Raw genomic sequence first — 14,846 nt, forward strand, 5'->3', positions numbered from 1 at the left:
TTTTTTCTTCTCTTCTCTACTCCAACAAGTAGAACGATCCTCTCCCTTGCTGGTCTCCATGCTGCTGCACAACATCTCCCCCAGTTGGCACCCATGGCCATCGACCTCAACCCATTCCTCTCTGAGGTTGCCCAAACTGCTATAACAACCACGCCCTCCATCAGATCGCCCTCCCCCTCCTTCCCTTCTCATCGCCTTCTCTCCATCAAACTCACACCCACCAACTTCCTTTGTTGGAAGAAACAACTGATACCCTTCCTCTGTGGCCAACGCTTATTTGGCTTTATTGATGGCTCTAACCCCTGTCCCATCGACCCTGTGTCAGCACTGACCTGGCAATAGCAAGACTCCCAACTTGTTAGTCTACTTGTCGCCTCTCTCTCTGAGGCTATTGTTCTTATTATTCTGGACAAGGAGACAAGTCAAGACATCTAGGAGACCCTTCATGAAACCTATGGATCTACCTCCTCCACTCGGCTTATGTCTCTCAATCTCAGCATGCACAACCTTCATCAGAAAATGGATGAGACCATCACCTTATATCTCTAGCGGGCTAAATCCATTGTTGATGAACTGGCCACTACTAGTAAGCCTCTCCTCCCTGTGGATTTCAACATTCATGTTCTTCCTGGTCTCATCGAGGATCTGCAGAAAATTGTTCCTTCATTGCTTACTCCTGTGGTCACTCCCTCTTATAATGAACTACATAGGTTGCTGCTCAGCCACGAAAGCATGAAGGCTTTTTGCAAGCTCTCCGTCTCTGACTCTAGTGAAACTCCCGCTGCTCCAGCTGCCAATGCCGCTCAATGGTCACCCCTTCCACTGGTGACTCGACTACCTCTTCTGGTTGACGTTCTTCTAGGGGATGTGGGGGGCATGGCATATTAGACCATTGCCGTTATTCCCAAGGGTGCCTCTATTGCACCATCTGTCAACTCACCAACCACAATGTAGCCACCTGCTTCTACAAGCCCCAACCCTACCCTAATACCTATTATCAAAACTATTAGGGACCACCCATGATGCCCCCAACCGCCCACTATACCCACCCTAGCCCACCCCTCCTCCCACCAACACCCTCTCCTGGGACCCTGATACGGGTGCCTCACACCATGTTACCCCTGATCTTCAACCCCTCTCTCACTGTGATTCCTACATTGGTCATGATCAGCTCCATGTTGGCAACGGTAAGGGTATTCCCATCGCTCACATTGGTCATTCCTCTATCTCTTCTCCCTCATCTTCTCTTCATTTCAAGCTTAACAATATTTTACATGTTCCCACAATCTCTAAACTTCTTCTCTTTGTTCAAAAATCTGTTAGGAAAATAATGTTTTCTTTGAATTTCATTCCTCTCACTTTCTTTTCAAGGATCAAGTCAACAGGAAGACTCTTCTTTCTGAGCATAGTAGTAATGGTCTTTACATGCTCAAGGCTCCCCCTTCCCAAATACCCTCCGTCAGTATTGTCAAAAGAACGTCCATTGATGGGTGGCATCATCACCTTAGGCATCCTCATGAGCGTCTTCTCTATTTTATGTTACACATCAATAATTTGCCATGTTTGTCTACGCAGCTGAGTCATCTGTGTGGCGCCTACCAGCTTGGCAAGGCCAGTCGATTGTCATTAGGTTTATCCTCCTCTATTAGTTTATTTCCTCTTGAACTAGTCTACAACGATATTTGGGGACCCTCCCCTACCCCCTTTCCCTCCCCTGAAGGTCACAAGTACTTTGTTATTTTTGTTGATGACTTTTCTAAGTACATTTAGTTCTATCCCATGGTTTGTAAATTGATGGTTTTGAAAATTTTAAGCGTTTTTAGGCCTTGGTTGAATGCCTCTTTTCTAATAAATTAAAATCAATACAAACTGATTGGGGTGGTGAGTACCGCATCCTCCCTACTTTCTTTGCCCCTCTTAGTATTGCCCATCGCAAGGCTTGCCCCATACACATGAGCAACAGGGTGCGGTTGAACGTTGCCATCGTCACATAGTTGAGATTGGGCTCACCCAACTTGCTCATGGGCCTATTCCTAGGCAATACTGGCGATATGCCATTGACACGACAGTGCACCTTATCAATTGAATGCCCTCTCGCCCCACCAATCATATTTCCCCCTTTTAGTGTGTCTTTCACAAGGCGCTTGATTACAAATTTCTTCGTGTGTTTGGGTGCCGTCGTTTTCCCTACCTCCATCCCTATAATTCTCACAAGATGGATTTTAGATCCACTCCCTGTGTTTTCCTTTGGTACAGTGACTCACATGCCAGGTATCATTGCCTTGTTGTTGCCTCCAATCTTCTATATATTGCAAGGCACATTCGTTTTTACGAGACCATCTTTCCGTTCTCCCTACCTGTACCCTCTCCATCTCCATCTCACTCTACCATGGATCCTCTCTTAGCTCCATGGCTTGCTGCCCCCATTGGGTTACTTCCTCCTCTACTTCCTCATACTCCTCCCCCTCCTACAAGTCCTACAGAACCTAAGCCCTCACCACCCACCATGGCTGCTCGATCTCCCCCTAGCACCCCTACACCTATACCACTAGCCTCTCCTCTCTCATCTCCTCCAACTCGTTGAACCAGGCCTTTAGCTGAGCTATATACCCAACCATGCTCCTCCATCAACCCTTCCCCTGTCCCGTCAGCTCTTGAACTCGGCCTCACCTCCATCCCAGTGCCCCCTGCTCCCCCCCCCCAACGTGTTCATAAAATGACCCTACTGCCCCAACCCAACGACCTATCCACTATTGCCTCCCCTCCCAGTGAACCGACCTGTTTATCCCATGCCAACAAGATCCCTGAATTGTGTGCTGCAATGTTAGATAAGTTCAATGTCCCTTTGCAATGGGACTTGGAGTCTCATGCCACGGTCTGACAGTATGAACCTAGTTGGTTGCAAATGGGTATTCAGAATCAAACGGAAGGCTGATGATACTCTTGAACGCTACAAAGTGCGCCTTGTGGCCAAGGGCTTCCATCAACAAGAGGGGATTGATTATAATGAGACGTTTAGTCCAGTGGTGAAACCCACGACTATTCAGTCGATTCTAGCCATTGCTATTTCCTAGGGCTGGCCGGTTCGGCAACTCAATGTTCACAATGCTTTTCTCCATGTGGTTCCCTCTGAGGATGTTTTTATGGTCCAGCCTCCTAGTTTTGAAGACCGTGCTAAGCCCTCTCGTGTGTGCAAACTCCATTGGTCGCTATATGGACTCAAACAAGCACCTCGTGCGTGGTTTCAGAGCTTGACATAGTTCCTCATTCATTTGGGCTTTATGGGCTCCAAGATTGACCACTCCCTGTTTATTCCCCGTTGCGACGGAGTTTAAATATATGTTTTAATTTATGTTGATGACTTCCTTGCGACCAGCAACTCCCCCTCTCAAGTCACTCGTCTACTTCAATAGCTGGCCAATGAGTTCTCCATCAAGGACCTCGGTCCTCTCCATTTTTTTCTTGGAATTGAGGCTACCAAGAAGTCGACTAATTTTCTTCTCTCTCAGACACAGTATGTGGATGATTTGCTTAAAAGGTCTGGTATGACTGATTGCAAAATTATTCAGACACCAATGGCTACTTACCTTAAGCCATCAGACAAAGGGGGTGCACCATTGTCTGATCCATCCACCTATCGTTCTATTGTTGGGGCTCTTTAGTATATTACCCTAACTCATCTTGATGTGAGTTTTGCTGTTAACAATGCATGAATAGTTTTGCTGTTAACAAAGCATGTCAATTCATGCATGCTCCTACAGAGTATCACGGGTCCATGGTGAAGCTATCTCAAGGGCAGTCGAACTCATGGCCTCCTTCTTGAGCGCTCATCCCATCCCACTCTTTAGGCATTCAGTGATGCAGATTGGGCTGGTAGCTCCATTGACTGCCGTTCTACTGGGGGCTATGCGATCTTCCTTGGTCCTAACCTCATATCCTAGATTGCTTGTAAGCAACGTACAGTCACATGCTCATCCACAGAGGTTGAATATGTGGCTTTCGCAGATGCCTCCTCGGAGCTTATTTGGTTGGAATCTCTCTTCCAGGAAATCGGTTTCTCTCATTGGCCCCCTTGTGCTATGGTGACAACATTGGTGCCACCTACCTCTATGCCAATCCCCTTTTTCATGCTCACACGAAGCATGTTGAGATTGATTTTCACTTCATACAGGAACGGGTGGCACTCCGTTAGCTCTCTATGCAATTTGTCTCTGCAAAGGACCGACTCGATGATATATTCACTAAGGCTCTTCCGACTGCAGACTTTTAGTTCTTACGTGACATGTTGAAGATCCGCAACTGTGACTCTTCCACTTGAGGGGGTGTATTGACACAACACTGAGTCTACCCATATCGGGAATCTCAATATATACGCACCTCTTTTGTGGTAGGTTTCTATATTTTATGTAATTCATATTGTGAATCCATATTAGTAGTTGCCTATTGTGGCCAGCCAGCTAGGGCACACCTACGGCACACCTCTTGTATATATACTCTCTTTTTGTAATTCAGAAATTAAGATACAAAGAACGTTCAAATCCAATACTGTGTTAACATCATTTAAGTTATTATATTTTTTAAAAAGAAGAAAAATAACGTCCCTTCTTACGTAGGCTTTCCTGAAACTCTTTAGTGATGGTGGGTTAGCATAACCCTTTCGAATGCATGGTACTAAACTCATGCTTTACCTTTTTCCTGGATTTAAGGCTAGGATAGTGTTTTTTTCATTTTGGATTTCTCTTCTACCTATGTTGCATTACCATATTTTCTGTAATTTTAATTTTTCATGCAATTGCAGAATTGGGCTTTTCCTCTTCTGCGTTTTTGAGTCCTGAGTTGGTTTCAGAGGAACTGAACTGGTCTGAAATAGGTGAAAGTTTCAGGGATTCAGTTTTTTTGGTCAAGAATTTCAGCTTCTTTTGGGCTTTGTTCTTTGATTCTATCTCTTCTTTTAGTTGTCTTTCCAGCTTTATTAACTTTACATAGACCACCAATCATGTAAGGTAGGAAGCACAAATCAAACTAAAACCATGAAAGGTTTCAGATCTTATACAAGAATTTGAGAACTATAACGAATTGGAAGAACGATTACAAATATTACTACAAATTGTGAAAGCAATAGACCTTGTTCGTAATCAACTCTGCTTCTTCTTTCGCAACCCTTGAAGCCGTTCTCTCTGCAAGTAATCTTCCTCTCAAACACTCTACAGTCCTCAAACCATCATATCCTTCCACACTCTTTTCCCTGAGAAGGAAAACCCAACAAAGAGGTGATATGAAGACCCCAAAAATAAGAACTTTTTTTTCTTCTACTTCTGAAGAAACACATCAATTCAAATCAGAAACCCACCTCCATTTTTTCAGTGCCACCAAAACAATAACTAGAGCAATGGTTCCACCTACGAAGAACCAATTGACAGCTGAATATGGACTGAGGTCCCCGAAAAATCTGCGAGGGCCAATCAGACCACAGATAACAAATGCACTGTAAAATACAAGGTCCTGGACAGGTCCATGGACTGTTAGGGGGCAGCAGGGAAGTGTCACAGATGTTGGGGATGGAAGCCATTAGCCACCATGCAGTTCCCAGGTAGACCAAACAAGATAGCAAGGTTCCCACACAACCTGATTCACAATGTATAGAAGAATAATGTTGATTTGTTGCTAAAAGTTAAAAGGAGAAGGAACGGAAAATTTATCATCGTTGCTCTTGATATGGATAAAAAAAAAATCAAAAAATACTGATTTTTCTTTTTATCCATATTAATCTGAATTGTATGTAGTTCCACCTGGTTCCAGATCCAAAACATAACACAATAACCATTGTAATTGAATCTTCCCTTTTAAATTAGTATAGGGAAGATTATACATTTATGTCTATCCAAACAATATTGTTTCTACTTCAAAATTGATGCAAGAAATGATGTAAGTCGAATATTAAGACAAATTATTGCGGATACCATTAAAGAAAGAAGTGCCGATACAAAGAGGATCATAGATGTCGAAGAATATGAAGACATAAACTATATAAAAAAAATTAAAAATAGAAAAAGATTAAGCAATGTTGTTTACTCACTATCCTTAAATAATCATTATCTTTCAAATTTGGATCCTAAATTTAAGATGCTTTTAAAAAGGCTTAAATGCTTGACTAGGTATTAAATTTCAATTTAATTCTATAATTTTTATGATCCACATAAAAACACACTAATTACCAATTTTACGCCTCACATGCACACAAAGTCACAAACACACTCTAAGACAACATATTGCTACACGTGCATTTGCACGTGTGCATTTACTAGTGTATATATATGTATCTTAAAACCACCCTCACAATATACATGTTAACCAATACTGATCCTCAACACTTGAAGTATAGCCATGCAATACATTGCCTAATTATCTGAATTTGTTTCCGAAGATCACTCAACCACCATTCCTTTTGGAAAAAAAAATAATAATAAATAAAGAAAAGAAAAGAAAAATTGAAAATCATTTTGTCAATATACAACATTTTCTTTTGTATAGAATCCAAATAACACTTTGATTGTTGTGGTTGTGAGTTCGCGATTGGCTATGGAGATGACAACTAATCCATGAAGGAGCTATAGATCAAGGTAGAAGTCAAGTTCGGTTTTGACAGAAGTTCGATTGGTTAGAACAACAATTGCCTAGCACAGTTGGTGAGAACAACAATTGCCTAGCGTAGTTGGTGAGATGTGGTGTCTCAAAATCCACTACAAGAAAAGTGGTCAATGGCGGCACTTGAGTGGGGGCCTTTGGCGGCATTTCCTACAAATTCCATTAAATATAAACATTCAACGGCATTTTCTAGTAAAATCCATCTTATATAACACAATAGGCGGCATTTTGTATAGACCGCCGCTATATATTATAAACGACGGCATTTATTACTAAATGCCGCCATATATATGAATATTTGGCGGCGTTTATTTCATAACGCCGTGGTATATAAGACTATTTGAGGCATTTAGTAATAAATGCCGCTGTATATATGAGTATTTGGAGGCATTTATTGAAAAATGCTGCAGTATATAATCCTCTTGGTGGCGTTATGAAATAATGCCGTAGTATATAAGAATATTTGAGGCGTTTAGTAATAAATGCCGCCGTATATATGAGTATTCAGGGGCGTTTATTGAAAAATACTGCAGTATATAATCCTATTGGTGGCATTTATTTCATAACGCCGTGGTATATAAAAATATTTGAGGCATTTAGTAACAAATGCCGCCATATACATGTGTATTTACTGTACACATAATAACATTGGAGGCATTTCCTACTAAATGCCGTAGTATATAAAAATATTTTGAGGCTTTTCTTGATAAAATGCCCCTATAAATTATAATACAATGAGAAAGGTGAAATCATGTTCGTAGCATTTTTTTTGTTTGCTAACAATGGGTATTCAGGCCTTTGGCCTGACTAGTCTTGCGGGCCCATACTGACCCCACAACCGTATAGAATATATAATGTAGTGTTTATGTGTTAACATAATCGAACATCTATCCTTTCCCACACAAAAATCAAGCCCTATTCCCTTCCCGCTCCTCCATTCTTATAACCTCTGCACGTTCTTAAAGCCCCTGTATCAAATCTTTCTCACCACTCCTTGCCCGCTCTTCCGTTCTCTCTCTCACACCAGTTGACCAAAATGCCCTTATTAAGTTACCATAGAGAAATCATGTCATGGAACAAAAATATTAATTTTGTTGTTTTTCCAATAAAGAAGCAAAAGGTATTATTGATATTTCCTAATTAAAGTTGTGAAGATATCAAAAATTGGCATATGCCCTTAAACCCTCGCTTCTCTCGCTTGTTGCCTAGCCCCATACCATGCATTGTCCTAAGTTATAACCATAATCTATAGGAGACCAACATGCTTAAATCGACTTCTCTTGGTCTCTCTCTCTCTCAACCCTAGCTAGCTGATCTCCCCTTTTTATGATTTGTGATTTGATTTGATGCCCTATTTGTTGTCGGGTATATATATGTATATATATATATATATATATTTTTTTTTTATCAAACCTTGTGCACGAGGCTCCCTCTATTGCAAGGTCTAGGAGGGGGCAAATGTACACAACTTCCAAGTTTTAACCATTGAGCCACATGCTTGCCACTCCCCTTTTCTTTATTTATAATAGAAAATAAAAAAGAGTTCAAAATAAGATAGGAAACCCCCTAGCTGTTCCCCCTTGCAAGCTACACCATTCATTTTAAAAGCCAAAAATAATGTGGAACCAACTTGAAGCTCTTAAGAAAATAAAAGAAAATAATTTGACTGAACCATTGGTAGGGATGTCAATCACAAGCTTGCACCAGTTAGATCAATCGAGCCCGACCATTTGAAGACCAGCTCGGCCTGCACCGATTACTAAATGAGTCGGGCTTAGGCTTGACCCATTTATAAACAAGTAGTACACGATGCAAGGGGTAACCCCAATGGGCACCCAATCGGCTCGGCCCGCTTACAAGCCCAACTCGGCTCGACCCGTTTGCCCGACCGTTTATATTTATATTTTGATTTTTTTTTTGGATAGAATAGAGTACATATATATATATATATATATATTTTATAACAATTATTGAATGTACGTATATGTAATATCTTTTCTAAATTGTTAATGATTTAATAAAATATATGAAAATATCTTGTATCTAAGACAATTAAAAACTGTTTAAGGGCCGTTTAAGGTTTATTGGTATATTACCCCATTCAAAGCCCAATAGCCCGATTAGGAGAAGATCGGTTAAAGCCAAGAACCCGACCGAGTCCAACACGAGACCGAATAATTTCTTAAATATGTAGGTCATGGTCCAAGGGTATAAGTCAGGCCCGGCTAAGTCCGACCGAGACTAGCCCGGCGTAACCAATTGACACCTCTAACCACTAGACCACCAGTTCAACTGGAACTCAACTTAAAACATTTAAAATAAAATAGAGCAAAGCAATTGGAATTAAAACGAATTGAGCCCAGGCCAAGTTAAACCTCTTTATAATAGAACTGGGGAATGTTAGGCCTGGTTCATTTTGGACTTGCCACGCTGGGAACCTTAAATTTTGCATCACACTTTGTTGGTATACGATGTCTTATATTCGGTTGTAGTTTAATCCAAGGAATACTGGTGTAAGACCTCTCGCATGCCCGTTGTGTTTTTACACACTTCTTTGTTTAGGATGAGGTTCTGCATTTTTTTCCCCTTGCTCTTTTGAGGGCCAATTGAAACAATATGGAGGATTTTTAAAATAGGCGCCATAGTATGCAACACCATTTGGGGGCGTATCACGCATAACACCGTTGTAACCTCAATTTTTCAGGGTGTTTTACAATAAATGCCACTATATTTAAGCCAATAGAAACACTTTCCTAGCCAAAAACCACTCCCACCTTACTTTTCACAGCTCCTCTTGCGAGCCCAAATTTTTAGGATATGGACTTCTCTCAAAGTCTCTCAAGCTCATGGTTCATGGACACCTGAGAACGCAGTCTCCTGCTGCAATCTCTCTCACTTCCCTAGTTCTCTTCCTCTTCACTCTCCTGCTACAATCTACTCCCTCATCGCTCTTTGCCCACTCTCTTGCTAAAATTTTTCTTAAAATCTCCAAGTGCCAGGTCTAAAGAAAATCGTTTGAAGGGGAAGTGGTTTCTAGGTTTTTGGATTTTGCAGAGGTATTCCTCCTATCTTTTGTTTTTCTTCTTATTTACCACAGTAGGTTATCAGCATAGGGTCGATTTTGATACATTATGGATTCCTTTAATAGTTCTTTACTGGTTTATTATTGATCCAATCTAGGTTTTCCTAATTATTTTTTTCTAATTAGTTGGAATTTGTCTCTGTTCTCTCTCTCTCAAGCAGCGGATTAACCGGCAAGCCTTTGCAGATCCAAGAAAATAGAGAGACTCTTATAGTCCTCGGTTGTGTATAATACATCTTCTCTTTTTGCTTATTTCTGCAGATTCTTCTCTCTTTCTATGATATCCATCACCTGACTTATGTCATTATCCTGTTGAAAATGTTATGTGTTTAATGCCTTCTTCTTTCCAGTCTGGTAAGACAGTTGTTAACCCTAGAAAATATCTTCATTAAAACAAAATATGGAGGAGAAATATGCTGCTCAAGGGAAAGGAGGACTACCATGTAGTGTGCTGGATTAATGGCCAAGAAAAAGAACCAGATATGACCCATTGATAATTTTTTATCTGCACTGTTTGTACTATTTCTATGAATTTTGGGATGCTTTATATCAAAGAGTGAGGACTCGAGGTCCATGAATTCCGTCACAGATCGGCCAGATTGGATTACTATCAGTCCAGGTTGATCCTACCCTAGTTGCTTCTAGGATCAACAGTCTTGCTTTCCTTAAAATTCTGTGAAATGGATTAGCCAATCAAGACTGAAATAAATCAGGGACTTGATATATGAAGCCTTGCTTTATATGATTTGTATCATGTGCCAGCGGATAGAACTATATGCCACATTCCATTCTATACTTGGTTATTTTATCAGATTTTTGTGATCTCAGATATTGTTTATTATCTTGTACTTGAGAAATTGTTTTTTGTCTGAAGAAATTTGTGCCTATTGATGTTTCAGAATCAGTTCCAAATTAGGGGGGGAAATAAATTTACAGATTCTTGTCAAGGTCTCAATTCAGAGGACCAATGGATTGGCTCTTGATGTGTTTCCCTTCTTATTGTATCTGTATTATAAGTGCTTGTATTTTTAATGTTAAACCATCTCTTCATTTGATTTTGTAGTTGATGCGTGTGGAGGTGTTTTTCATACATCATCCCTCTTTTCTTATGCAACCAAGGATATCCACAGGTTCATTCCTTTGACAACCACTGAAATAGTTTTAACTGCTATTTGCATTTTATAACTTTACTTAGCTATGAATCTTCAGAGCTTTACTTGCTTTAATGCTATTTTCTATACTGCAACTAAATAAAGAACTTTTTCCTATGGTACTCCACTGGACTTCCTCCCCACATCCCTTTTCCCTAGGCTTTGTTCTGCATGATTATATGCTTTTACTCACAGTTAATATTGTTTACTCTGTCTTCTGTATGCATAAAAGTGTGATGTTTATGAACTTTTTGTGTTTCCTTTTTCATTAAAGGGAACTCTTAATGTTCTTGGATCCTGTGCAAAAAATCCATTTGTTAAAAGAGTGGTTGTAAGATCCTCTTTAACTGTAGTTTTATTTAATAGAAAACCTCGGATGCCAAATGTGGTTATTGATGAGACTTGGTTAATTTTCAGATCCAAAGCTTTGCAAGGAGTCTAAGGTGTGTATATTCTTGAGGTCTTGGAGTTGGCTACATATAATGTCTTACCTTTGCTTTTGATATTTTCTGTCACAAATTTATTTTGTTTTGCAATAAGTTCTTAATGTTTTTGAACTAAAAATAAAAATTTACCTTGCAGATTACTTATTTACTGGTCCAATATGTCTAATGAGATTTTTTCCTCTTATAGCTCTGGTATGAACTTTCAAAGACCTTGGCTGGGGAATCTGCCTAGAAATTTGCAAAAGAGAAAGGGATGGACATGGTTACAATAAATCCAGCAATGGTGATAGGTCCTCTTTTACAGCCAACCCTTAATACCAGTGCTGAAGCAATTTGGAACTTAATAAATGGTATGCTAACCTATCATTGAAGTTCTTTTTTCTCTTCCCCCACCCCCAAATCATAAGCCTTTTTTCTCTCTCCTATATCCCTCTCCTCCAATACATCCCAAATAATAGGTTATAGGCATGAATGAGAATGTATTATGCGGGTTATCCAAAGCCTCTTACAAAGTTTAACATAGATAATCCAAGAGTCTTCATTTTGGGGATTTTACAAAGACAGTTCCCTACTTGTTTGGGACCGAAACTTAACCAGTTAGATGGTTGTGGGGTCGTCTATCACATGGAACCACTGATATTTGCCACATGACAAATTGTAATAAATAAATACATTGTGATAATCAGTAAAACTAGTATAATTAGTATCTTTGGTTTCTGTAGTATGTCTTGCAACTATGTTTGACTCGTAGTCTTAGGTGGGTAGCAGAAAGTCTATTATTTGACACTGGAAGTTTCAAACTAATTCCATAACATTTAGTAGAATGTTGCATAGAATCAAATTTGCAACTTTTTTAAAATAACATGTTTCCTAAAGTGTTTTTTTTTTCAAAAAAGAAAGTTCTCTAGCAACTATATATTTTATATTGAAAAATGTCATTCTTGTGACATTAGTGCCAATGTTTTATTTGCTGCAGGAGCACAAACATTTGGCAATGAAACATATGAATGGGTTAACGTCAAAGATGTTGTTGATGCTCATATTCTAGCATTTGAGACTCCTTCAGCCAATGGAAGATATATAATAGTCGAGAGATTGCTCATTATTCACAGATTGTAAAACTTCGCGTGAACATCCAACTTTGCCCCTTCCAGAAAAGTAAGTTTTGAAAATCCATATGTTTCCTTTGCATCCTCATTTTTTGGATTTCACAATGCACTTAAATACATGTAATGTTTACCTGCAAAAGTTTTTGCTGCCATCAACTTGCTTTTAAACCTATGTAATTTAATAGATTTAAGACTAACAATGTAAAAACACCAAAAATTCTTTTAATAGATGTAAGCTCGAATAGTCCCAAACCTTGGGATTCTTCAACATTGATCATGAACTTGGAATTTTCAACAACATATGGAATTATTTTTTTTTCTTCTAGGATTGTGAATAGTACTTTGAACACTAAAATGAATAAAAAAGAAGAGAAAAATGAGGAGGGTATGGGAGATGAGCTCACAAGTCACACATTTTCACAAGATAAATTATATTAACTATGTAATCTGATAAGGATGGTAACATCCTTATGTAACAAAACTAAAAAATAGAAACCTACTTGTGAACAATTGCTACTTGTGAAATGTATGGAACTTTTATATATCTTTAACAAGAACTTGACTGGTATTTTCTATTTTTCCAGGTACTTGCATGGATTTTGTCTTCTACTTATCGACTTGAGGATTGACCTAGCTACCATGACTTGTGAACTTTTATTTTGAAAAACTTATTATGTTACTATGTTACTGTGGATATGGGATTTTTTTGTCTCCATGATGACAATATGGTTTATTTTGTTCCAATTGAACTTTTGTATGGAATGGATAGCCATTTATCAGATTCTTGTGCATTGTCTTGTGAAAATTTATCAATTTTTTTATGATATCCAGGATGAGAACAAAGAATGTAAGCATTTTCCTCAACATGTTACATAATGAGATAAATAAACAATAATATGTAATTAAAAGAAAAAAAGCATTTAGTAGCTTTTACTAATAAATGCCACTATAGGTCTTTTGTTTTAAAATAAAAATACACTTCTTATAGTGGCGTTTAGCCGTTTACTAATACACGCCACTATATGTTCATTTATTAAAAAATATATATATTATATTTCACGGCGTTTAGTAATAAACGCCACTATATGCACCCGTCTTCATTAGTTAACAGAGCTGGAATGCCTTCTTATAAAGGCGGATGTAACATGATAGTGGCGTTACAATAAACGCCGTTGTACATAATATTTTAGTGGCATTTATAAATAAATGCCGCCGAAGTATTTTAGTGACGTTTATAAATAAATGCCGCGGAAGAGATTTTACAGCAGCGTTTGCAAAATATGCCGTAGTTCTTTTGCGGCGGTGGATATAGTGGCGTTTGGGCGGCATTTTCTATAAACGCCGCCATAGACATATAGTGGCATTTGCACACTCTACGGCGGCATTTAAAAACGCCGCCATAGACCACTTTTTTTGTAGTGATCCCATGCTCTCCAGAAGGCACTTCTAGCTGTTTTCTACTTCCCTTCCTTACCCATCAAAAAATAAAAAATGTTAGTTGGCTAGAGTATCAGAACTGAGATTAGTTTGTTAGCTATAACAAAACAAAGTTTGTTTTTTTCAGATGTCTTTTATTTTGGATGTCGTTGATGTATATTCTTCGTTCTTTCTTTTTTCAATTCTTTAGTAAAAGGTTGGTTGTAACAGAATAGAGGCTAGTTTTTTTTTTTTTTCGCTAGAAAGTCATTATATTAAAAAGGGAGAAAAAAGGAAGAAATTACAGAGCTACATCAAACTGAGAAAATAGAGTGGATCAAAATTAAAATCGATTCCCTGACCCCCACCTTCGGCATTGCCATCAACAGGGGAAAGAGAATCCCACTAATCAAATCTATAGTTTGGTCTGCCATCAGCATCTCTTCTGATGAAATCCTTAATGTTGGCAGGAAAGTCAACATTTATGGCTGATATCCCTGTCTTCGCCGCATCTCTAGCCAGGTAGTCGGCAATTGAGTTCGCTTCTCTGAAGTTGTGAGTTATTTTCCATGTTATACTCTCCAAATATGGCTGGAGGAATATCCATCTCTGTAACGCAAACCATGGAATTTTATTTTGCTGGATAGAGATTGCAACAGCACTAGAATCCGTCTCTACCCACAGACGTGGAATGCCCATCTCCCTAGCACGCATCAGCCCCACCATTAGGCCTTCGATTTCAGCTTCGAAGACTCCCGAGACACCCATAAAAATTTTGTAGGATCCAAGAACGCCTCCCCTGTGATCACGAAAAATTCCTCCTGCACCTGCACGACCTGGGTTCCCCCTTGAGCTTCCATCAAAATTCAGTTTAATCCAATTTGCCTCGGGTCTACACCAGAAAACCTCTAAGATTGCTTTTGGTGGAGATCGCTGAATCGGAATACCAAGCTTCCTGCAGCAAATGAGATCGGACATTGTCTTGACTTCACCTTTA

The 14,846-nt window shown here is 39.2% G+C and overlaps 1 long non-coding RNA gene across 3 annotated transcripts; it reads left to right on the forward strand.

Moving 5' to 3' along the window:
• The first annotated feature begins 9,436 nt into the window (after window positions 1–9,436).
• On the forward strand, window positions 9,437–13,206 carry LOC122067470. Of its 3 annotated transcripts, XR_006136746.1 has the most exons (7): window positions 9,437–9,701; window positions 9,889–9,947; window positions 10,791–10,857; window positions 11,296–11,321; window positions 11,512–11,674; window positions 12,301–12,482; window positions 13,018–13,206. It is a non-coding gene; the product is annotated as an uncharacterized LOC122067470 (long non-coding RNA). The 3 variants fall into 3 exon arrangements; XR_006136745.1 differs by lacking the exon at window positions 9,889–9,947; XR_006136747.1 differs by lacking the exons at window positions 9,889–9,947; window positions 11,296–11,321.
• The last annotated feature ends 1,640 nt before the right edge of the window (window positions 13,207–14,846 follow it).

The sequence above is a fragment of the Macadamia integrifolia genome, unplaced genomic scaffold (genome assembly GCF_013358625.1).
Source record: "Macadamia integrifolia cultivar HAES 741 unplaced genomic scaffold, SCU_Mint_v3 scaffold2920, whole genome shotgun sequence".
Classification (NCBI taxonomy): domain Eukaryota; kingdom Viridiplantae; phylum Streptophyta; class Magnoliopsida; order Proteales; family Proteaceae; genus Macadamia; species Macadamia integrifolia.